The sequence below is a fragment of the Kogia breviceps genome, chromosome 5 (assembly GCF_026419965.1).
Source record: "Kogia breviceps isolate mKogBre1 chromosome 5, mKogBre1 haplotype 1, whole genome shotgun sequence".
In the NCBI taxonomy this organism is placed as follows: Eukaryota; Metazoa; Chordata; class Mammalia; order Artiodactyla; family Physeteridae; genus Kogia; species Kogia breviceps.
Window position 1 is genome coordinate 62,020,844 of NC_081314.1, and position 25,904 is coordinate 62,046,747.

The 25,904-nt window shown below is 38.2% G+C and overlaps 1 protein-coding gene across 1 annotated transcript in view; it reads left to right on the forward strand.

Annotated features, from left to right (window-relative positions):
* Nucleotides 1-139: 139 nt before the first annotated feature.
* Nucleotides 140-25,904, forward strand: part of KCNMB2 (potassium calcium-activated channel subfamily M regulatory beta subunit 2) — a 247,316-nt gene continuing 221,551 nt past the window's right edge. The window contains exon 1 of the mRNA XM_067034051.1: nucleotides 140-464. The gene's annotated coding sequence lies outside the window, so the exon portion shown is untranslated. The remainder of the gene's footprint in view (nucleotides 465-25,904) is intronic.

Here is a 25,904-nt window from a genome sequence, read left to right on the forward strand (position 1 = left end):
TCAGTCTTACTGTAAGGAAGTCTGAGCCCTCTCTCCCTTTTTAATATGAGAATTCGAAAGCAGTGGGGAAGTGATGCTGGACCTATCACAGCATTGCTAACAGACAGCCTATTACAGTATTTAATAAAAACAGAAACAGCATGCCTATCATAGGCTAATAAATCCTACCTCCTGCACGCTTTAAAAACAGTAAGAAGCAGCTTTAACAGAGCTTCAGATAACTAATTTCAAGCATGGCTGTCTAGCGAGCCTGTCACTCCTATTGTCCTTCCAAACTCTTTCAGACATTTTGAGCAGGGAGTATTAAAGCTATGAGTTAGCAAGGGTTGTGACATTAATGGTCCAGAAAGGCTTTAGGCACAAGAGGTAATGATGATTACTGGTGGCTATTTGGAGGACTGCACTGGATCGCTGTCATTAAAAATTAAGCGTGGCTTTTGAGGAAGATGTGACAACTACCAGAGGTAGGATTTGCATGTAAAACAAAGGAATCTGTTGCTGTTTCGTGCTTTTTGTTTGCTCTGTGTCGTGTGGGTCGTGAATTGCAGCCAGGTGCGGAGTGAGAAGCAGGAAGGGGAGAAGGGGGAGTGGGAGACGGATCTGCTTAAAGCAAAACACAGTGGATACTATTATGTTTTATGGCAGCAATGCCTCGAGGACAAACTGGCTCCAGACTCGCGTAGCCTGCTGAGTGTGCATTCCACGTTGCTTTTCCCTTGGAGTAGAATGCTTAGAGGTCGTGGAGAAAACAGTTTCCTTCTTATCTATGTGGCCAGCTGGGCTGTTGGTAGGGTTGAGTGAAGACTTTGCTGGGTGGAAGGCATAAAGGTCCGAGAAAAATAAAGATGAAGCTGTGTCCTAAAGACTTGAAACCTGTTAGATAAATGTTTTGTTTATTTATTTATTAGCCATAGCCTAATTTTTAAAAGGGAAATTGGAAGATTACAATGGATTTCCCTGATAAAGAACTACTTTGGATTTAATCTATTATAAAAGAAAATTGGGTACCTTCGTCCATTTTGCATATGGAAAGGCTGATCCACACTGTTTGTATGAATGGTTTTGCTAAAGCAGAGCAAGAGTTTTGCCCTAAAGAAGGGGCTTTCTCTCTATTCCTGCTCTTGCTTTTAAACAATTGCCCGGGCTGCAGATGGAAATGGTGATTCGTTAGAGGTTACGGACTGACGTTTTAGCTTTTTTTTTCTTTTTCTTTTCTAAATGAACAGGATAAAAGCACAATTCTCCTTGAAAGATGAGAGGGGCAGTTGGCTTCACAGTCCAGTGGATAATGACTGGATATGCAGGGAACTTACACTGCTTTGTACTTTATTATTATACTTTATCGGTATAGCTCAATCAGAAAAGGAAATGTCAGAAAACCATAAGCTGAGATTTTTTTTAAGCAAAAATGCAGTGATCAGAAACCAATGTTTCTCCAACTTGATCTGTGGTGCAAGTTTCAGTATTCGTCATTGCATGTGACCCTCAGTGTGAAGTGGCAGAAACATAGTGAGTGAATTTCTCAGTGCTGTTGTGTTATTTCCCTAACAGACTTCACAAACTCTAAGATGTAAACGTTATTTTAGATTTTGAAAAACTATGTTCTGATGCACTGATTTGGTTATAACAAATGGCAAAGATACATAGAATAATTGTATATTTATAAAAGAATGTAATATTCTTCAATATATCTAAAACTTCTTTATTAATGGAGTATTAAGTAGAAATAAAAGTGAAAGACAATTATAGTATGTTTTCAGCTAAATACTAGAACCAAGGCTGAGTGGGGCTTATTCTCTTCTATGATGCAGTTGAGTGTGCACATTTGTGAGCGTCTGTGTATATACTGCCATTCACAAACGTACAAAGTTGAAATCATTTCCCTGTAGCGGGTGGCATCTATGCTTAAAGTTGTGTGTCTATTTATCTTAATAGTGGGATGATTGCTACTGAACCATTCAAACTCTCTTGACTAGTCTTTACGTGACCAAGAGTACATGTCCATGAAACGACCGTATAGAATTTTTAATGCAACTGATGGGCATGACATCGTTTTCTGCTTCTATGTGGCTAGTGGAATGTGTGACCTTGACCTTGTAAAGTCCCATTCTCTAGCCAACTGTGCTCACCAGTCAAGAACTCATATATAGAAAAAGAGAGCTCATAATACATAAACAGAAACACACATACAGTTACTGCTGTCAGAAGTTTACAACTGAATGTTGTTTCTATTGTTTTCATTAATTTCATTCATTTGAAAAGGACTTTCACTGTCTCTGGTTTTACCAATATCTTCTGAATCTAATCACATCAAGCATTTATTTTAGAGGCAATCCATGACATCATAGTTGTCAACAGAAGAAATTATTTTGCTGTGGTCACGCCCCTAACATTTTACTGATAAACTAAAATTACTTTTCACGGTTTTTACAGATTTATGGGAAAAGTCTCCGTATATTTTGGTGGTGTATTTGTCTATAGTGGACCCCCACAGCATGAAAAATATAGGGGAAATATGGTAATTCTTTTCTTCCTTTGGTGGGGAAAGCCAAACCAAGTACTTTAGTCAAAGCAACCTGCTTTGTGTCACAAATTAATTTCATTACCTGTTTACATAAATAGATACCAACCAAAACATTTCCAAATATCCTTTCCTTTTAGTTTCTGCTACATCTAGTAAAAAAAAAAAAACCAACAATGCTCCAGTTATACCGAAAGCAGGTCTGGAATCTACCCTAACATAAAAAAATAAGCAAAGCTTTGGTCAGTCTTGTTTTCTCAGTCCCCACAGGTAGCACAGCCATCATATCAGTCACCAAGACACAAATCATCAAGACCAGAATCATTCTTGTTCTCTGTGTCTCTCATATACACACCCAGTCATCATTCTACTTTATTGGTAGATATCAAACCAGACATTTCTCAAACTAACACAAACTTCTCCTTGATTACCTCTCTCCTCTCACCAAAATATGGAAAATTAAATCTTCCAAAAATATTCCTGCTATTCAGACTATAATAATGTACATATCATATAATCTTAATTTAAATATATATGTGTGTATGAAAAAAAACTAGAAAAAAATGCACCAAAATGTTGGCAGTAGTTATCTCAGTGTGGTATTATTAATGTATTTTATTCTTTTTATTTGTTTGTTGCTAAATTTTTTAGGGTTGCTAATTTTTTTTCAAAAAGCAGATATTATATTAATAGTCACAAGATTAACATCATCAAATTTTATCTATGTTTCCTTTTTCAACCATGTTGCCAACTTTTCCCATTATCATACATTATATAATACACTATGTCTTCACCCCAATTTCCAAAGCAATTTTTTGGTCTATGAAAGACTGGGGAGAGGTTCCATTTCCTATCAGAGACCCTTTCTCCTTGGGTTTCTTGGTACATCACAAAAAACTCAGCATCATCCTTTCGCAGAGACTGACTTCAACTCTTAACTTAGATTTCTTAGAAAAAGAGATTGTGTGTGTGTGTGTGTGTGTGTGTGTGTGTGTGTGTGTGTGTGTGTGTGATTCTACAGATAGAGTGTTTTTTAATATCCTTTGCTGGCTCCTCATTTTCTCCTAAATCTTTAAATGCTGGACTGCTCCATGGCTCAATCATAAATCTCTTCTTTATCTATATACTTACTCCCTAAATGTGTCTCAAGGCCTTAGAAACTATCTATAAACAGCTCACAAATTCTAATTCCTAACCTGGACTTTTCCCCTAACCTCCATACTTACATATTCAGTTACTTACAAAACTTTTCCACTTAAATGCCTTATAAGCATCTCACACTTAACATGTTCAAAATCAAATTTCTGAATGTCCTCCTCCCATATTTCCCCCACATATATAAGTAGAAACTCCATTCTTCTACTTGCTTGGAGTCCTAGATGAATCCTCTCTTCCCTTCCCACATCACAGAAAATTCCATTGCCTCTACCTTCAAACTGTATGTAGAATTCAACTACTTATTATTCCCACTGCAAATTATTATTCCCACAGAATACATTCTACTCTGTACCCGATACCAGTGGTTATTTCAAAATTGAACTTGTGTCATAATATCTTTTGCTCTAAAACCTCCAATATCTTCCCATCTAACCACAGATAAAAGGCAGACCCTTACAATCACCTACAGACTATGCATGATCTGCAGCTGGGTTCCTCTCTGGCCCCTCTGCCCCAACTCTCCCTTTAGCGCTTCACGTCAGCCACACTGACCTCCTGGCTGTTCCTCAAACATGCCACGCACTCTCAAACCCCAGAGCCTTTGACTTTTCTGTGCCTGATGCCTGGACAATTCTTCCCCTCCACAGACACATGACTCAGTTTCTCACTTTCTTCAGGTCTCTGCCAAATGCCACTTTATCAGAGAAGACTTCCCTGAAAACCTTGTTTCAAATCATCCCCTTGCACACTTCCTATTCCCAGTCCCTGCTTTCTTTTTCTTTATAGCATACCAAATTATCCATCAACATATTGTATGTTGAGTTCTTATTGCCTGTCTCTCTCCTACTAGAATGTAAACTCTGTGAGAGCATGGACCTTGTTGTGTTCCCTGACATATCCATAGCACCAATCGTCAAATGAATGAATAAATTGTTGAATGTAGGAATTGAAGGTTTTCCCCCATTAGAACCATTAGTAGCATTAGGCTCCAACCAGAAGTTTTTCAGCCTCAAGGTCTAATCTCTGTGTCATAACATCCTGTTGATTTTTCCAAATCAAGGAGATTTATCAAGATGATTTTATTTCTCCTCCCTACATGGGAAGGAAAAAAATCACATCACTGATCCCAATCTATGTCAAAGCAAATAAAAATTCAATTTGCCTCCATTTGATCTCATCCAAAAGACGACTTCTATTTCAAAAAGGCATCTTCACAGATCTATACAAATGACTACAGACATAGACGTGTCCTGTATTTTCTCTGCTCTTCTCTGGTGATGGGGGAAGAGATGGCAAAGCTAGGTTGAAAGGTACGGGTGGAATCAATATGCCTTTCTAAGCCTACAAGCCCCAGTAGCCTATGTGGCAATAGGAATCAATCAATACTAATCAACAACTGTACTATTCACTTACATTCATTTCTTTCTCTCAAAATCAGCACGATTTTAACCAGTCTCATGGTCTAGTTAACAGTGACCTCTCTACCATTCATAAGGTACATGTTTTCAAATAATTAAATTATAATAAAATAATCTTATTTTCCAAATTGGGTACAAATAATAATGCCCAATATTTCAAGAATGCTCTATAGTCTAGAGAAGTAGTGTAGTTTGAAAAGTACACAGCACCATAGACAAGCACAGGCTTTAGGAATAGACAGACTTGGTCTGAAACTCACCTTCTTCATTTCATGGCTGTGTGACCATGGGCAAGTTTTAATCTAAACAAGTCTCAGTTTCCTCACTGGTAATGGGTGATAATAATACCTACTTCTTTGGGTTAAAGATTAAATGTGACAATGTATGCCAGTGCCCCATTAGAGTACTGGGCACAAAAGAGATGCTTAAAAAGCAATAGCGTTCTCATTGTCATTTAATCTTTACAGTGTGCCAGAGTAGTAAATATACTTTCCATTGAACAGGTAAGAAAATTAAAGTGTAGAGAATTTGATCATTAAAATTGCTCAAGTTCAAAGAACTAGTAAGCTATTGAAATTTACTCTCCCTTCAGCCATAGAGACTCCTGACAAATAGAATATCAGATTAACTATCTTTAATATATTTAGTGACTAAAGATTGCTATTGATTAGGGAAATTTTTTAAAAGGGAGGATCTGAAGAAAAGATTTTTCTTTCCTCTATGAACAATGTGGGTGCCTCATGTATTCCTTCCCTAAAGGAAAAGTAGACTCAAACTCCAGTGAAATTACTTAAATGAATGCTAATTTACTTATTAAGAAAATCTCAGTCTCTAGGATGCGTATAATGGAGCATGGAAACACCAGCTTCACAGCCATGAAGACCTTGGTTTGGAACCTAGTTCTGCTCATTCCTGTTGTTTAAACGTTTCGGAGCCTCCCTTTCCGCAGCAGAAATGTAGATAGTCATAGTACACATCGGGGTTGTGAGCATTAAATGAGATAATCTATGCATAGCTGTTAGCCCTGTGCTTGGCACAAATTAAGTGCATAATACATTTTACCTATCACCACTTTAGCTGTTATTATTATCTAAAATGATACTTTAAACATTATATATATTATGATACTGAGAGTTTTGGTTTCAGGTATCTCTTTAGTTCTTATTTCTTGCTATTGCATGCCTCTAACCTCATTGAGTAGATATCATTTAAGAGTCATTTAAGCATCAAGGCATCATAGAAGAATTCAAAGTGTTTGAGCATCTGGCCGGCACTAGAAACAGAATTTCCTGAAATGTGTGACATTTGCTCATTTCTTATTAGACCCAAAATGAAAGATGCAAATTTGGAAAAATCAAGAAAATGTTTGCTTTTCTGAGATGCTAAACCCAATTTTATAGATTCATGTTAAAAGAAGCTTAACCAAGTGTCTTCCCTCGGCCTTGTCAGGCTCCAGTTTCAACATTTCCTGTCTTCACTCTGTTTACAGCTGTATGGGCTGAATTACTGGTAAACTGAATGCATCATCATACAATATGACTTTAGTGTAGGGCGTGCATGAGATTGGCAATTAGCATCATCAATTATTCTAGATTTATATTACTGATTTCTTTTTTAAAAAATTTATTTATTTTTGGCTGCATTGGGTCTTCGTTGCTGCGTGCGAGCTTTCTCTATTTGTGGCGAGCAGGGGCTACTCTTCGTTGCGGTGCGTGGGCTTCTCATTGTGGTGGCTTCTCTTGCTGCAGAGCATGGGCTCTAGGCACAAGGGCTTCAGTAGTTGTGGCATGTGGGCTCTAGAGCACAGGCTCAGTAGTTGTGGTACACGGACCTAGTTGCTCCCCGGCATGTGGGATCTTCCCGGACCAGGGCTCGAACCCGTATCCCCTGCTTTGGCAGGTGGATTCTTAACCACTGTGCCACCAGGGAAGCCCTATTACTAATTTCTTAATGCAAAGGAATTTAATTTCATTTAATTGCTCAATGGAAATCAGCACTTCCAATTAAACTATTGGGAAACTCTCAAATACTAACCTACTACATAGGTTAAACTTTTTTTTTTTTTTTTTTTTTTTTGTGGTATGCGGGCCTCTCACTGTTGTGGCCTCTCCCGTTGCGGGGCACAGGCTCCGGACGCGCAGGCCCAGCGGCCATGGCTCACGGGCCCAGCCGCTCCGCGGCACGTGGGATCCTCCCGGACCGGGGCACGAACCCGTATCCCCTGCATCGGCAGGCGGACTCCCAACCACCGCGCCACCAGGGAAGCCCCGTACATAGGCTAAACTTTAATCAGTTCTGAACTTCATTCTGCACTGAACAACTTCTCAAATTTCATCTTCCTGAAGGTTGGTTTGTGCTACTATTGTATTTGTATGGGTGTTTCCTTTAATATTTTGTCATTTCTCAAATCCACCCCCTTAAGTGCAACTGGTACCAAGAGTGATATCTCTCTCCATAAATGTAGATATGCCATTGTCATAAAAATGTCACAGATTTTCAAGGTTTGATTTTTTAAAAAATATTCACAAAATATTGCTCCTTTTTGCTCCAAAATACTCTGTACATATTTCTACCATGGTCTTTAGCACACTGTGCTGTAATCTTTGGTTCACTTATCTGCTCCCCTCCTTCCCAGTGCAATTGTAAGTCCCTGGAGGTTAAGGACTGGGTCATAGTCATGGGAATATTTCCAGTGCCTGGTAGTGATCTTGGCAGTAGTTAATGCTCAATAAGTATTTCTTGAATAAATGAATCAATGATGTCTATACTAGATTTCTTAGTGTCCACTTTGACCTAAGGAGGGTTAATGACCAAGTGGACAACTCAATCATGACCTCAGAAATAGAGTGCTGCATGGAACTATCTTGTAATAATGAAGCCTGGACCTGCCATGTGCTTACTCACTTCTCATTCACCTGTTGTCTCACCTCTTCTCTTTCTATTGTTAGGCCCATTCAGGGGCATTAGTGACATTTTCCCCATCCCTTCCTCTCTACTGTCTGTCCACTGTCACTACCCCATCTTGATAAAGAGTATGGTGGGGTGTTGCATTCGAAGCTGACTTGAAGTCTGACAGCCTCAGAAAGCAAATGCCTGAACCCCCTCCTCATCAAAGCCAGGGTGACAGATGAGCCCAGGTGAGAATTTCAGCTCAGGGGGAGGGAAGGGAATAAATCAGCTGTCAAAATGTCAGGCCTGCTGACTTCTTAGCAAAGGAAGAGAAGATGCTTATATTACTAAACAGGAGGGCTTTGGTTTAAGTTTGCCAGCATTTGTACTAAATGGGGAAAATGTCAGATGAATCCCACATGCAGGTTCCTTGTCACCTTGGTATTTTCCTGAGTGTGAAATTAAAACTCCAGCATACTCTGGACATAGGAGTTCATTTTCAGCTATCAATAAATCCATTTAATGAGTATAAAGAATAGTTAGGCAAGTAGTAAAATATATAACTAAATGTTAAAGTATAATTTTAGATTAGATAACTAGATTGCAAACTCCTTGAGAGCAGACACTATATTTTTATAATTCTCAGGTGAATAGAATTATATTAAATATATGTCATGTTTTTTAAAATAACTTTTTGACTAATATACACTTCTCTCTTAACCCTATTCCCTGAAGTAAAGCCATATTACAGAAGTCAGGTAAACGTCTTATCATTATTTACCAGGCTGCTTGACTGGAGATTTAGGGTTCTAGAAACCACACAAATCTTAATTCCACTGAATCCCCTTTGTGCACTGTGGTGTAGATAGGGGTCTTACGGAAGAGGAAGGAAAGAAGGGCTTGTGAGTCCCAATGTTGCCTGTTTATTCATAGAATCTTATCACTCACAGGCATTTGTGATTGGAAGTGATTTACAAAACCAATCCATGTAGGCTTCTACCAAAGGAGGATTCAATTTGGAACTCTGTCAAAATAAAGCCCTTACAACACTATGTGTGTCAGGGGGATTCCACTGTGTTTTGTGCAATAGTTCGGGGCTTTAAAAACAATTAGTTTGGTTTTGTCAGACCGTCTTTTTTATTATTTTTTAAAATTTTTTGTTTTTACTGGAAAGCTGGTAAAGGTCACGTGACTGACTTCATAATTCTTATCCACAAAAATAAAGTATCTTTCAAAGTGAAACTCTTAGAAAGTTAAAACATAGGCAGCAATTCAAATGCAAATCTGGAATTTTTCTTGCTCTGCCTCAGATGCAGAGGATCATTCTGGCCATGTTGCATAAGGCACTTTATGAGTAGAAGAAAGAAGCCGTTGGTAAATCTTGCCCATGACATAATTTTTGAATGTCTTGCGTTTGGTTTTGTATAAGCATCTAAAAATGTCTGACCATAGGAAGAATTTGTAGCTCCATCAAATTGAACTATAATTTCCTCAAAGGGATTATATTTCTGTAGTAAATCTAGGACCCTTGATTGTCTTTGGATATTTTTTAATTTTGCAATTTATTCCAAATGAAGAAATTGGTGGTGGAGGAGGGGACAACAAGCTGACATCCAGAAGAAAATAATACCTAACTTTAGACAAAATTGCAACAGGACTGGTCCAGTTTCTTCTTCTCTGTGAGGATGATCAATGACTGGTTTAACTTCACTTCCTAGTGGTTTTATTTGATCCTGTGTGGTGCTTGGGAACAGCCATGTGGGGCTCTCTGTGTAGACAACTCAAGGTAACTATTTGCTTTAAAAACATAAAAATAGAACAGAACAGGACTCAATTCTCTGTTGGAATGAATCAAAAGAAAAGAGAGAGGGAAACAAAGTTCATATCAAAAGGAGAAGGAAGGCCTAGATAATATGTTACCAAATTTGAGAAAATATTTCTGGTATATAAAAGACAACAATAACCCTGATATGGAGAAAAGTGGCTAGAGAATGTCTATTATGACCTGCTTCTCAACCTTCTAGACCTATTTCCTCATTGACAAGTGGATTTAGTGTCTACTGAACTGAAACTGAAAAAAAGGCTTGGTATAAAGAAAATAGAAGATGGGCTCTGATTTATGTCTGTATGAAAAGTTGCCTTGTGTGTAATTTTGATTTCAGATTGTCTAGTAGAAGATTCTTCCCCTTAGCCTATGAATATGTTCAGCTATCCACATTACTTTAAAAAAAAATCTATTTTCCATCCTCCTACTCTTTAATTTATCAATCCTCATTTTATATCTGCATTCATTCAAGTATTCATTCATTTATTTAACAAATATTAATGGAACATCCACTATGGACTAAGCACCGTGATGGGTATTGGGACCAAATCAGAAGTGACCCCCCAACCATGGAGGTGACAGTCCTGAATGAGAAAGACAGTATTCACAGAGTCACACAAAACAATATAAAATTACAAATGTAATAAGCACTAAGAGGTTATTTAATTGGAGACAGCATAATCAAGGATGTCAGGGAAAGATTATCTGAGGAGGTGATGACTGAGTGAGTTGCTTAATGAAGAAGCATAAAAGTGAAAAAAAAGAGCAAGTATGAAAGCAGTGGGGATTAGAAGAGAAGCTTGCTAGGCAGAGAAAAAGCATGGGCCCTTCACTTATTTGACATTTACCAAGTGCCGTGTGTGTGTGTGTGTGTGTGTGTGTGTGTGTGTGTGTGTGTGTGAGTGAGAGAGAGAGAGAGAGAGAGAGAGAGAGAGAGAGAGAGAGAATTTCTGGCCTTCGTGGAGCTTACATACACTCTAGTGAAAAATCAGTAAATTAAAAAATTAGTAAACAGATAAAAAGGAAGCCTGATGGAGAGAGTAGATGGGTACTAATAGATGGCCAGTGTGGCTGCAGGGCAGGAATCAAGCACCATGTGTTTAAAGATAAGGCTGGAGAGGCATAAAGACCCTGGCTAGTTGGGACCTTACAGGTCATGTTAAGGGTTTGCTCTTTATTCTAAGAGCAGTGGAAAGGCATCCAAGATGTTAAGCAGGGGGCTGACTAGATATATGTGCTTTGCAAAGGTATCTCTGCCACGATGTGATGATCAAAAATGAGAAGAGCAAGAGTGGGCACAGAGAAGCCAGTTGAAAGTTTATAGTAGTAAACCAGATGACGGTAGCTTGGACCAGGTGGCAGCAAGATGGGAGAAAAGTGGACAGAAGGAGACGTGTGTAGGCAGTCATATCAGAGAGTTGGTGACGGGCTAAGTTTCAGAGGATATGGCTGAAGAAGGAGGTGTCAAGGATAACCTTAGATTTCTGGCTTGAGTAACTGGATAAAGTGGTGAGGTTATGGAACATGACTAGAGTTACCTTTCATCAAAAAACATTTTGAAATTGTGGTCTCTCCTTGCTGTCTCCACTTTCTTGCTCACCATTTATTTTTAAGGCACTGGGGCATTATTTCAGGCCACAGTGATTTCCTGTGACTGCCCTCTTCACTCTTTCAAAGAATCTTTTATCACCCAATTTGTTGTCCTTTTCGCAGCCCCCAGGACCCTTGATCACTCTACAGCATTCAAAACTGTGGACCTTCCTCTCTGTCTCCCTCTCCCTCTCTCTCTGTCTCCCTCTCTCTTTCTCTCTCTTTCTAATATTTTTTTCTCTCTTGAAATCCTTTCTTCCCTTGACTTTAATTATGTTTAGCTTCCCAGGTCCCCTCCCACCTTACAATTCATTCCTATCTTTCCTCTTTGCTGAGTCCTCTTTTTCCTTTTCTATTTTTTTTACATTCTTGCAGTAATTGGAAGTATTATTGGTCTATCCCTACATCCCAAACCATCTCTCCAGTTGTGACCTTGCTCCCCAACTCAACTCCTAAATTGCCTGCTATCTGGTAGACATTTCCCTGTGACTGCCAGTTTACATTTCAAAATTCATTTGGCAAAACTAAACTCATGTTAAGACCTAATGAACCCACTCTGCCTCATGTTTCTATTCATGTGCCACTGATTGTCCAGGTTTTAACACCAACCATTGTCTTTGAATCCTCCTCTAACTGCAGACCTAAACAACCTGAGTCCTATTGATTCTTCCTTCAAAATATCTTTTACATCTGTGCCTTTTATTCCTCCCTATGCAAATAAGGTACCTTTATTCTCACACCTTGGTTATCGTGATAGTTTGCTAACCAACCTCCTTGCTCCTAGTCTGGTTTTATCCAACCTGCTGTCCTTAAATCACCTGTACAAGAATTACCTGGGGAGCTTTTCAAAAATATCAATTTGCATGGCCTATATTTAATCAGAATTTTGGGGGGTAAGGTCTGAAAGTTTAACAAAAACCCTAGGTAGATCTATCATACATAAATTTTGAGAAAAACTGCTCAAATCTCTTCCAGCCTATTTTCTTCTACATAGGTCTTCCTAATGAATAGTTGCAAAGCATGACCTTGATCTTGGAACTTCCCTAATCACTGCCCTTCCACAAATCTTGCTTAACCAAGCAAATAAAGTCTCCTCCCAGGACTGGACACCAAGATTCTCCAATTTCTGGTGTCCAGATACATTTCCAGCCTAATCTTTACCTCCCTTCTCTCACCCTGTGTTACAACAGTGTCCCTTGGCCTCATGCATTTCAGATAGCCAGGGAAGGTCTCTCTCCCCCTTCACTTTCACCTGTCAAACTCCTACCAACTCTCCAACGGCCCTTTCTGGATATAACCTTCTCTCATCCCTTTCCCATTTGTCCTTTACCCTTTGCATTCCTTGCCCTCCAGTCTAGAAGGGACCTCTCTCTAGTCTTTGAACTCTTTCAGCAGGTTTTACCTTTTGCTACTTCCTTATCACATAGTTATACATCATTTTTCTTTGTTTTCTTCTATTTACAAATTTTATAAAGAGAGGAACTGTATTTTATAAAAAGACAGATTTTTGGAATAAAATAAAAGTTGATTTGAGTTTGAATTCCATCTAGTGTGTGTCCCTGGGCAAATCATTTCACTTCCCTGAACTTTGTCTCTATTAGTTAAGTGGGATAGTGTCACTTACATTATAGGATTTTGTTCAATATAAGTTGAGGTGTCTTGTAAAACACTGAGCCATATAAAATTTCCTGTATTCAATTATTATTTCCTGTATTCAATTGTTTTCACCTACAGAAAAATAGCAATTTTATTTGTAGTAGTCCTCTATATTTTAGTATACTTTTCTTTAAAATATTGTTGTGTCCCATATTATGCTTTGCATCCACTTCATACATCAGCCCTTTGCCCACTGAATATATATGTATCCTCTTGCCCACTGGGGGAAAAATATAGATAGATAGATACATAGATATAGATAAGATAGAGATATCTTCGTTATTGACCTGAAGAGACAGAGAGAAAGGAGCTTTGCACCAATACCAAGCAGGCAAACTATTAATCTACTTCAGTGCCTGCCCTTGCCTGTTCCTTTTTCAAAGCAGGTGAACAAACAGCAGTTTTAACAATAAGCTAAAGCAAGCTCTTTTCTAATGAGAGAGTTCATTTAAATAAAGGTCAGCAGGAAAAGTAACAACACTCATTGTCTCTGTTTATGGTCCATCTGGGCATCACCAAACTTGCTCAAATTTCTTTCCTGAGCATTACCTAACATAGAGTTTATCTAAATCACATTACACTCCACCCTGGCTGGGATCCTTTACCATTAATCAGAACAGCAACGATGTTTTCAAATGCAACCTCTAAGAAAAGTATGCATATTTTGTCTCTTCAGCTATCTTTTTCTACCCCTAAAATACTATGAAAAAGTTTCTCGGCCAATTAACCCAATGGAAACTCTTAGTTTGAGATCATTGGTATATTGGTTATAAAGGTAAAGGAGTTGATGTTGTTTTTATGTTCTTACTTAGTGTTAACTCTTTAGACTTATCAGCCCAAAGAAGGATTCTTTGTCTAATGCTCCCTTTGTAGAAAAATAATAATGATAATGATAATAATTTGTCTCAACAAGGCATTATGCTAAAGGGGGTCCTCAAGGAGATTACTGATTACTCAGAAATTATATCGAGTTCCAGGAGTTAGGAATGAGACAAATGCCATAAGAAAGGTACAGAGTGCTTTGAGTATTTTAATAGAGAAATATTACAAATAGAAGCTAAGAAAAGGACAAAACTCCAAGAAGAAACATCAGTATTAACAGGGTTTCAATCTCTCTTTCTCTCTACTCCAATTATGTGGCAGTTAAGTTACACTGAGCAAGTTAATTAACATCTATGTGCCTCAGTTTCCTCTTCCATAAAACGGGGCCATAATACCTACTACCTAGAGGTTTTGTGTAAGTTACATGAAATCATGATGCAAGGGGGCTAGCATAGTGCCATACACAGTAGCCTCTCAAGAAATGGCACCTGTTGTTTTTATTAATGTGGGAATGAGTAATGATGTCAAATATTACAGAGAGTTCAAAGAGGAAGGGCTTTGGATTCTGTGCTTTGGGATTTTACTTATTCAACAGTGAAATAGAAGATCATTTTCCAAAACAAGGTAAAGCATTAAAATCAGTTTCAATGGCATTAAAAGACTGAACAGATGGTGAGGAAGCAGACCATTGTTTAAAGAATATTTTCCCCCAAAAGTAAAGCAATAGTGAGGGCCACTGACAAAGAGCCAATAAGGATGCAGGTTCTTTCTTCTGACAGGCTGGCCATGAGGGCCTCTTGGTGGTTGATGATCTAGCATCTTACCTTATTTTGCAGGTTGCATGTTGAATTCGCACTGAATTCATCTCCTACTAGTTCTATAACTCTGTGTGGTGGCCATTATCACTCTCATTTTAAGACAAGGAGACTGAAGTTCAAAGGCAGTGAAAGTCCTGCTCCAAGTCCCACAGCAAATAATGGCAGAACCAGCCTTTCCAGCCAGTTTCTCTGACTCTAACCCCCAGGCAACACTGCCTGCCAAACTATGGACCCATCACCTCTGCCTCTGGAACCTGCTTCACCAAGACATGGACATTTCCAAAGAGGACTTGAAGACAACAACCATTGAGAAATAGCTGCTCATTTTTGACATGGTGACTCCTAATGAGACCTTTAAAATGTCCACAATGATACACACCAGTTATTGAGCACTTTGTAGATGGCAGGCACTTTACACAACATCAACTGTAGCTTGTGAGCCCACCAGTAGCAAGTTCAAGGCATTGTGCTAAGCATTTGATATGCATCCTCTCATGTGTAGCTCAGAACAGCCACAGGAAATGAATGTTCATAGTATTCCCATTTTATGCTTAAGAAAACTGAGGCTCAGAGAGCGATGGGCTTGCCCAAGGTAATACAACTTGTAGGTATCAAAGCTGGAGTTCAAGATGAACCAGCCTGACTTCCAAATTTTTCAAGTGTTGCATTTGACACCTGCTGGCCATCTGACACATTTTCTGCCCAGATGCCAATGTGCACAGGCTCCCAGTGTGCAGGCCTGGACTGCGAGGTCCCAAGAGGGCCATACCCAGGGCTCAAGGAAACAGAGGGAAGCACATGACTCGTGCACAAAGGTCTTGCTAGCAGCTGACCCAGGCAATCTGCTTTTCTGTGGATTAACATCTATCTCTGCTGTCTCCTTGCCCACTAAGTAAACCCCTAATGCATGGTGCTGGACCTCAGCCAGATGCTGACCAAGGTTTACAGATATGATTCTAAATGGAAACTGTGGAAGGATGATTTAACAACACTCCCACCACCAACTTCCACACTGCGAAGTAGTATAAGACAAAGGAGAGGTAAGCAGAGCAATGTTTCATAACAGATTTCACATATTTTTCTTATCATCAAATTGTTTTTCTGTTTTTTCCTTAGTCTTATCTTTTGAATAACAAAACCAAAAAATGATTCTATTCCTCTGCCAACCAATCTCCAAGATAATTCAGGTTAACGACCCATTTCAGATAAAATATAAATTATGTCCCAATTCTCTTTACCTAGTACTTTCCATAACCTAATATATATCAGTGGCATTATAAGCTTTATTTCCTTCTCATCTCATTTTCCAGAAATTGACCTTGACCTCGTCAGTGTAGTGCATGAGCTGCTTTCCTATAAAATTACCTTTCCTCAGTCTAAGTAGAATTTGGATCACAGGTCCTTCCATTTCTGTAGCTGTTGTTTTTGTAACTGTTTTAACTCAAGCAAATATAATAATTATCCTTGCTTTTCCTTAAATTATAGAAACTCAAACATTCTATTACCCTGAAATTATTATAATTTGTATTCAAAAGCAATGACCTAATAAGTTAGACATTTTAAGCCTCAGTAGTCTGTTAGATTTGTGAATAAATACCACAGTCAATTCTGACAGCACCCTTAATGGTGTTTAGATTTCTTCCTTCTTTGCTAGGTAGTGCAGTTTGATGTTACCCGTATTTCAAAGGCATAATAAGAGCTAAAGATTTCTTACTGGTAGCTCCTCAATAAAGATCAGCAGAAAGAAAAAAAACTACCCTATTCCAAAATGTTATCTTAGCTGGATTTTTATCACTGCTTGTCAACAAATTCCTCTAAAATATAGTAAATTAATTCGTATTCACAAAAGCATATCAATTTAAATAAAACATTAAAATGAAATTCAAACTGAGCCTTCACCTGAAACATGAACTTCTAAATTGCTGTTCATCTAAAGTCAGTTATGATTTATGACAGATATATAAAATGTGAGGAAGAAAACAGATTTTCTTTATTATCCTACCTAAGTGCCATCTGGTATCATGCTAGAAAAAATAAAAAAACAAAAAATCTGATTTGAGGCTAGTCTTGGTCTGGATGTGTTTACAAGATGAGATGAAAAATTTCTGAAAGATGTACTAGATATTGGCCAACATAAATTTTTAAGAATGCCTGTTGATTTATGTCATAAAGTAAGTTTAAAAAAAAAGAATGCCTGTTGAAAACAAAATTAAAAAGCAGATACATGGGCAAGCCCCTTGAATGCAAGAAATGAGGGGGAATGTGCCCTAGAGACAGAAAGGGACAGAGTTTGGAGCTGAGGACAGGAAGGTCACCTAGCACTGGGCATTCCCTGGTCCGCTTCAGAGATTCTTATAGTACAGGGGATTGTTCAAATTGGCTTTCCTGAAAATAAGCTTTTGAGAGAGAATGGTAGGCAGAAAAGAGAGAGTAGATAATTGGAAGAAATCATTGAAAAAGAATGTACCAGGACCAAACTATTTTAGCAAAAACTATTAAAATTAATAGCTAACATTTATTGATTACTTATTTACATGTCAGGAACCATTGCTGTATCATCTCATTCTGACGACAAACCTATGAATTGGTTTTCTTATCATCTCTAATTTTCAGATAAGGAAACTGAGGCACAGAAAAGTCCAGCAACTCACCCAAAGTTACACAGCCAACTGTGAATTAAGACCTTTATTCAATCTCAGATGATCCAATCCTGATTCCAAAGTCCTTAATCATCATTTCCAAGAAATTCCAAAACACTACGTATTTAAAATGCTAACTTAAAGAAGATATAGTTATAAAGTAAATTTGAATGAACTTCTAATAAGGATTCAAACCTGAAATACTTATCAGAATCAAATCTTGAAAATGCTATTGGTACCAAAGCACTATGCCTATTCTTCATCTGTCATTAGAGAAAGGAACTTAAAACACAATGAGATTGGGCTTCCCTGGTGGCGCAGTGGTTGAGAGTCCGCCTGCTGATGCAGGGGACACTGGTTCGTGCCCCGGTCTTGGAGGATCCCACATGCTGCGGAGCGGCTGGGCCCATGAGCCATGGCTGCTGAACCTGAGCGTGTGGAGCCTGTGCTCTGCAGCGGCAGGGGCCACGGCGGTGAGAGGCCCGCGTACCACAAAAAAAAAAAAAAAAAAAAAAAAAAAAAATGTGATTTAGAGAGTACATAAGCATTTATATTCAAAGAAAAAATGTTTTTTCTCTTATCAGAATCACCTAAAATCTTATTAGAAAAGACAATTTCTTCTTTTTTCTCTGATATAGAAAAAGTGACCCAACTGTAAATCAATTTAATTCAATTCTTTTTAACAATCAATTATTGGGCCCCTTTCAGGGGAAAGCACTTATGATTTTGCATCTCTTTTAAAAAACTCAAATTCACACTACTTCTATTAAATAAGTAAAATTTACATTCAGAGGCAGTAGTCTAGTAAGATACTAAAATTGATAAAAAGATTAGAACATGTTACTTACAAACTAATATTGATTACTACTCAAAAAAAAAGTACTATCTGTGTTATCAAAAGCATATGGGTGTTGTTCAAAGAACACAGGTCCCTGCACATGACTTTATCATGGATAGGACTGGTCAAGGGAGGACTTCACAAAGTTGTCAAACAAATTCTTCCTCAGTTGTTAGCTATCGAATATATGACCAAGTCCAAGGTCCTCGTTATTTTAACCTGGATTTCTCAAAGACAATGCCTTCAGAATGAAAAGAGAGATGATGCAAGGGGTGGACTGACAGACTAGAGGAGGTGGTATATTAGAAGAACCTCCACTCGGCAACTGAAAGTCTCCCACGCTACCTCCTGCTCAGGTTGACTCTACAGTTGGAAACCTGCAAGAACAATGAGGAGTCCAAAGAAAGAATACACAAAACTCTGTACTATTTTCAGCAATAAAACAGCTCTTCACCATCCACAAAACTTTCCCTAGCAAAGGGTCTTCTTCCTGGTTCATCAGCTCCCAATGTGTGAGCAAATGATATGATTTAATCTAATGGAATCACATAGGGTTAAGAACATGAGCTTTTACATCTGGATCTGACCTCTGCTTTTGCATTACTAGCTGAGTCACCTTGGGCAAGTCACTTCATGTTTTCAGTATCAGTTTCTGCATCTATAAAATGGATTCTAATAATACTGACCTTGTAGGGTTTGGAGAAGTTTGAATAAAATAACACATATAAAATATGTACTGGTAAGATGCATGAGCAATCCAAACTTGCCAGGGTTATAAATATATCACCTACGTTCACAAAGCCTTGTGCCACCTTACACTTAATGGGCATAAACATCTCCAATGTATTGTAATTGTGGGATGTGTATGTGTATGTATTAACTGAAGTATAGTTGATTTATAATGTTGTGTTAATTTCTGCTGTACAGCAAAGTGATTCATTTATACAAATATATACATTTTTTAATATTTTTTTTCCATTATGGTTTATCCCAGGAGACTGGATGTAGTTTCTTGTGCTATACAAGTAGGACCTTATTGTTTATCCATTCTAAATGTAATAGTTTACATTTACCAACCCCAAATTCCCGGTCCATCCCTCTCTCTCCCCCCTCCCCCTTGGCAATCACAAGTCTGTTCTCTGTGCCTGTGAGTCTGTTTCTGTTTCTTAGTTTCACTTGTGTCATATTTTAGATTCCACATATAAGTGATATCATATGGTATTGCCTTTCTCTTTCTAACTTACTTCGCTTAGTATGATAATCTCTAGTTCCATCCATGTTGCTGCAAATGGCATTATTTCATTCTTTTTTATGGCTGAGTAGTATTCCAATGTATATGTGTGCAACATCTTCTTTATCCATTTATCTGTCGATGGATGTTTAAGTTGTTTCCATGTCTTGGCTATTGTGAACAGTGCTGCTATGAACATAGGGGTGCATGTATATTTTTGACTTAAAGTTTCATCTAGATATATGTCCAGGAGTGGGATTGCTGAATCATATGGTAATTCTATTTTTAGTTATTTGCGGAACCTCCATACTGTTTTCCGTAGTGGCTGCACCAATGTTATGTGTGTGCATTTTTGTTTACTCAGATACATTGTAAGTCTCTTGTTCTTAATCCAAAACTAACTCCATCTAAAAAAAAAACAAGAATATGATCTCTGACATCAAAGGAGGGTTTGCAATTAAGTAAAGAAAAGTATACAAGCGGTAATACATTAAAAAGTAGAATTGCTAAATCTCATACTAGACCCATGAAATGCTTTGGGACCACAAAGAAGGAGAGGCTAATTTTGACTGTTTGGAATGGCTATGGTATGGAATACCATAGAAGACTTAATATTTGATCTATGGCTTAAAGCAAGGGTTTGAATAAGAATTAGAAGTGAAAAGGAGGAAATAGAGGTCCTAAAATTTACAAATGTAAAATAGATACAACTTGGGGATTCATGGGATTTAGGGAGTGAATAAGAGAGAGAAAAAGTGACAGATAACCAAGATTTTAAAGCCCAGGAAATGGGGAAGACAGTGTTGGCTGGAGTTCCATGGGGGATCACAGAGAAGGAGTGGAACTGGTAGAAGAGGATGACCTTGGTTTGGAACATTTTGAGTCTGAGGTGACGAAAGGACATCCGGATGAGGATGTCTCCCTGTGAGGTGTAACTTGCTACTCAGGAGAAGGATGCAGATTTCGATGCCATTTTCATGGGTGTGACCATTTAAACTTAGGCAATCACTTGGTGGGAGAGAACAAATTTAGAATAAAACTGTGAGAAGCAGTTGTACTCTGGGGACTCATGGAGATCCAGTATCAAAGGAAATTTTGGGGGCCTGGGAAAGAAACCAAGAATATGTAGCATCCCAGAAGCCAAGAAGAGAGGATTTCACAGAGGCAGTGGTGATTAGGGGTGTTGCCCTGCAGAGAGCCTGGGGAGGTTGAAGACAGAGGGACTTTTTGGACATGTGGTGACCTCAGAGAAAGCCACTTCAGGACTGGCCTGGAGCAGAACTGTAGAGAAGGTAAAGTGGGAGGGGAGACGATGCATGGAATCATAGATTGAGGGACAAGGGAAGGTGTTTTATTAAGATAACAGATGGCTGAGCACATTTGCAGATTGATGAGAAGGAGTCAGTAAAATGGATTAAAGTTGAAGAATAAACAAAGAGTAATTAATATTTCAAGACCCTGGAGCCCTAGTTGTCAACCTTTTCTGAACACTAGACTCATGTAGTACCCTTAAAATAATACAAAGGTCTGGTCCTGATCTGCAGAGATTCTGATTAAATTATTTTGGATAGGGCAGGCCCCTCTGTTATTGATTAGTTCTCCCAGATGATTTTAATATGTATTCAGGTAAGAGAACCACTGACTTATAAGAACTGGGCAGTGGACTAAGGCTACAATAGAGGGTCACTTTGGATGACAAAGGTACTCTTCTTTTTCCAAAGTGGGGGTATGGTCATATTGGGGTGGGGAGTAAGGAAAGGATGAATTAAGAGCAGAAACGTTTTGAAGGAAGAACACTTTAAGAACTCATGATGGATGATTTCAGTCTAAGAAAGTAGAGGGTGAGCTGCTTCGAGTAAGGAGGCAGAAGTGACACTGAGTCATGAAAGAAATTAAAATGTCCTGAACAACTACCAGGATTCCACTAGGAATAAATAAGGTAATTGTCCATTTACTGCTTCATTCTCTCTACCCTTATTTGTTAGCCACTCCCTGACATAGAAAAGGTATTACTGTCTTTCTTGCTCCTCTTCAGAAAAAGAGAAGAAAGAAAATGTATAAACAGGAGAGATCTAGAAGAACAGTAAAGTTACAGAGCCTCAGGGAAGACTTTAAGCAGGAGTAGCAAAAGGGAGAAAATCTAAGCTGCAGATTCAGATCTCTGTGAAATCACTTAGATTTTGTCCATGAAGGCATCCTGGAATCACTTCATTCAACTCCTCCCATGTAAATGATGAGTAAACTAAGGTAGAGAGAGATTTTGTGAGTCGACCAGATCAAACAGCAAGTAAGCACCACCAACATATCTTGAAATAAAGTCTTCTGATTCCCACACTAGTGCCAGACGTTCCTGTACACACTCAGTCTCATGACCTCTATGGCTGAGGTTCCCCGTAAGCAAAATGGCAGTGGCTCCTCTGGGAGGATTAATAAGAAATCTGTAAATTGTTTTTAGCACGTTGCAAGAGAGAAAAAATGTTCAGTTTCTTCTTTATTGCCATTATTATGTGAACCAGATAGAATTGCTGCGTCTCCTAAGAGTTTCTCACGACTAGTGTGAAGTTTCCCATTTTAACCCGAGCCAATTTTAAATTGTTTATAAAACACACAGATAACTGTAATAATTCAGTTGCCACCCTCAGTACATTGTATGAAATACAGCCAAAGGGCAACAAGAAAACTTGCAAGTCTAGATAATCAGAAAGATAGAGCCTGTAAAACTGTACAAAGACATATTCCAGGTAATTAAGAAGGGGCAGTGCATGGTGACAAGATCAGTGTGTCTCCTGCACTGTGTGGCTGCAATTCATGGACAGTGGCTTTAACCCCCTGGGCCTGGGTTTTATCTGGAAAGCAAGATGAATGAGTTAGATTACCTCTCAGGTCCTTTCTATTTTTGACTGTCTGTATTTTAATTTTTCCCATCATCCTCCACAAAAGTGTTCTGAAATAGTTTAAAACAAACTACATAGAATATCTCATAGATATTTCCAGTTCTTTTTAAATTATAAATAAATTTATGTCTCAACTGCAGGTTTCTTATCTGTAAAGCAGAGGAGTCCTGGAGTCAACAATATTTTCCCCTCTCAGCTCTGTGCTTCAGTGGCGTTCTCACTACCTTTGGTTAGTTGCACCAGGCACTAGGCTAGTTGCTATTTACCTTACATGGTTGAATGCTCTGTTCCCTCATCCCACACAGCCAGGGAGGGCACTGACCAATGAGTACTGTATCTTGGTACAAAGGGCCCTGGGCACCTTGCTCTCTTCCTTCTTTTCTTTTATACTATTCAAGTGTGCGGTACACTCTTGGGTCATCTCAGGAGCCCTGTGAGCATGTTGACAAGAACCAAGAGAGAGCAGGAAGGCAGAGAGTGATGTGACAGGGTGACATGCACTATAAGGTAAGCTTGAATCTCCCAGAGAACTGTATTTATTTTGCATTCACCCTCTTGAATTGGTCAAGGAATTGGTAATGCTTGCTATTCAGAAAGAAGCTACAATTAAAGAGAAAGGTATTGGTTTGGATGTGTCTGAAAATGGCTAGAAGATGGCAAACTAGAGAATGCAATGTTTCCTGCCTCTGGAATTATCTGTGTGATGGCAGACTCAGGAGTAGAGGGAGATGGTAACTCATGGGAATGCTTTCTTTCATAGGGAAGTGATTTGCCTTCTCTCCGTTGGATTTAGGGTTGTTTCTTGATTCTAGTGTACATGAGAAATATTTTCAAAAATGGTGTGGTGTCAATTCATAAGTTTCAGGTTTCAGCTGTAATATATTGGAGTTGTGTGGTTGTTCTCAGACTTTCACATTCTCAATTATTTTACTATCAGAATTTTCTTCTATTTGATCAATTTTCTGAAAGAAGCTCTGTCTAGACATGCAAACTGACTTACTGACTTGGAGTAAGTATGCAAACATCTAGATGACTAGAAAAAGTATCTTAATTGGTTGTTTTAGGTAACAAGTCTTTGATCTTTACTAATATTAATTATTCAAGTATGTGTTTAGATCTCTAATTGGTTTTGCATATGCAGAAACTGTCTCACACAAACATATTTAACAACAGTGTTATTTTACGGGAGATTTTCTTCCTCTGCAAACTAGATCACAGTGTTTTTAATGATGAGAAAATATATACAAATTCAAACTGACAGCAATTCACAGATCCCTAATATTCCAATATGCTGTGGTATATGTCACCCGCTTTGCAAAATGATTATTAATAGCCTGACTGCAAAGTTGCTTAAGAAACATTTCATTTCAAATTAGGCATAATTTTTTTCTTTTAGATTATACAGATGTATTGTTAAGGCCACTTTCCTTCCCTGTATTCAGTTTATTTTCCCTGTTTAAAAAAAAAGAATATATAAATATATATATATATATAGAGAGAGAGAGAGAGAGAGAAAGAATATATATACATATGTGTGTGTATATATATATATATATATATATATACATACATATATACACATCAAAAAAAAACTTGAAAGGAAGAAAGGAGGAAGGAAGGAAAGAAGAGGGAGGGAGGGAGGAAAGAAAAGAAGAGAAAAGAAAAGAAAAGAGAATGATTTGGCTAGTAATAAGTCAGTTCATTTGAGTATCTTACATTACCAAACAGAATACTTCATCTTTGCAAAAGCTTTGTACCATTTGTTTCAAATGTTTTCCTCTGAGGGGCGAATTTATTAGCAACAACTGAGGTGTTTGCGATAAGGCAGGGTGGGAAGCCAAGTGATTGACAACCAATCAGGAGGCCTTTGTCTGAGAACCTGAGGTGAATAGGAAATGCTGATGGTCAAAGGGACAGAGACTTCTATTTGGAGGACATTTCTCGCAAGAACAGATAGTTCAAAATTAAACTGAAGATAACTCCCCAGGGAAGCGATTGCTATCCCAACTTTACCCTTAGGATTCTTCTTCAAAGCTTGAGATTGGTGTTGTGGGCAAACAGGCTACATTGAGCCACACAACAAAACTCAATCAATCAACCAGTAGTCAGTCAATCAATAAAATCTAGATATTTCAGATCCAAAGCCCAAATTTTATTCTCCTAAATGTACTGAGATAATTGGTTTTTTTCTTCTTCAAAGCACATTAGACTTCACTAACATAAAATGCTAAGGATTTTAGATATTAGCTAACATTTTTGAGCACTACATGTCAGACATGTGCTAAGTGATTGCTCTCTTGTCTTTTAACAGAATCTTTGAAATTACTCTATGAAGTAAGTGCTATTTTTATCCCCAGATGAGGACGCTGCAACTTGACTAAAGTTACGCAAGATACCACAGCTAGTAAATAGAGGAACAAGGATGCAAATCCAATACCTTCTGACTTCAAAGTCTGTGCTGTCACGCACTACACTATTCCACCTCCTTAGAGACAACACTGCCTTAGTTTCCAGATGTTCCTTGATACACAGAAGCCCACAAAAGAATATTAGTTCTCAAGGCTAAAAGCCCTGCCACATATTGCCCCTGAACTCCTAAAAGTGCCAAGGATAATACTAGGCACACAGTAGGTACTTGAATAATACCTATTGAATTAAATTCACAAATGAAAACTCTGTTCTAATGCTTTATCCTCTCACTGTGCTATGAAACTGAGTATGAATTCATACAATTTTGGTCATAAGGATAATGTTATTTAAACAGGAACAAGATGGCATTATGAATAATAGATTTCAATCTATTAAGCACAGAGCTACAGCCACAGTTTAACAGGATAATGCAAGGATTATTATAAAATCTTAAGAGATTACTGTAAGTGGCACATGATCCCTTTTGCTGTCAATAAACACAAAACAATGCTGAGAACTAGGCTTTTCTGTTTATTTCTTTTTACGAGAAAGCTCTGTGGAGTTGTGCAGCTACGCTAGAGTTGGGACAGCCAGGTCCTAGTCTCGGTTCCAAAATTAAATGGCTCTTTGACTCTCAGCAAAAGACTGACCCCTTTGGGCCTAAATCTTCTTATGGTTAAAAGTAGAGGAGGATCAGATTAGCTGATTTATAAGGTTCTTCCTACTCTAAAATGCCATCATTCTGTAATATTGCTTCATTAGATTCCAGTGTTGGCATAGCTGGAAAAGCCCACTTTGTAATTTTTTACCTTTTGCTTTATGCTCTGTCAGGAGACCCAAAAGGCACTTTATGGCAAAACTCAGTAGGAAAAGAAATACAGCAGCCTTTTAGCCACAAAGCTGGGATGCAGCAACTATAGTGTGTAGGTAAGGGGAGAAGAAATTTAGTTATCTGCTTTGGTATAGTCAAGGTCAAATCTAAAATAATATCACTGAGACTTACCATACAGAATTACTGACAGCTCATGCATAAATACAAAGTTTCTAGTAACATCATGCATAGCACAATTTTATAGAGAGAGACTTGGGAAGTACCAGTGTTGGCTTCTATGCCTACCTCTCTGATCATTATCTGTGTTATCTTAGTTATCTGATGTAACTTTTCTGGAGCTGGGTTTCTCCATGTAAAAGAAGAG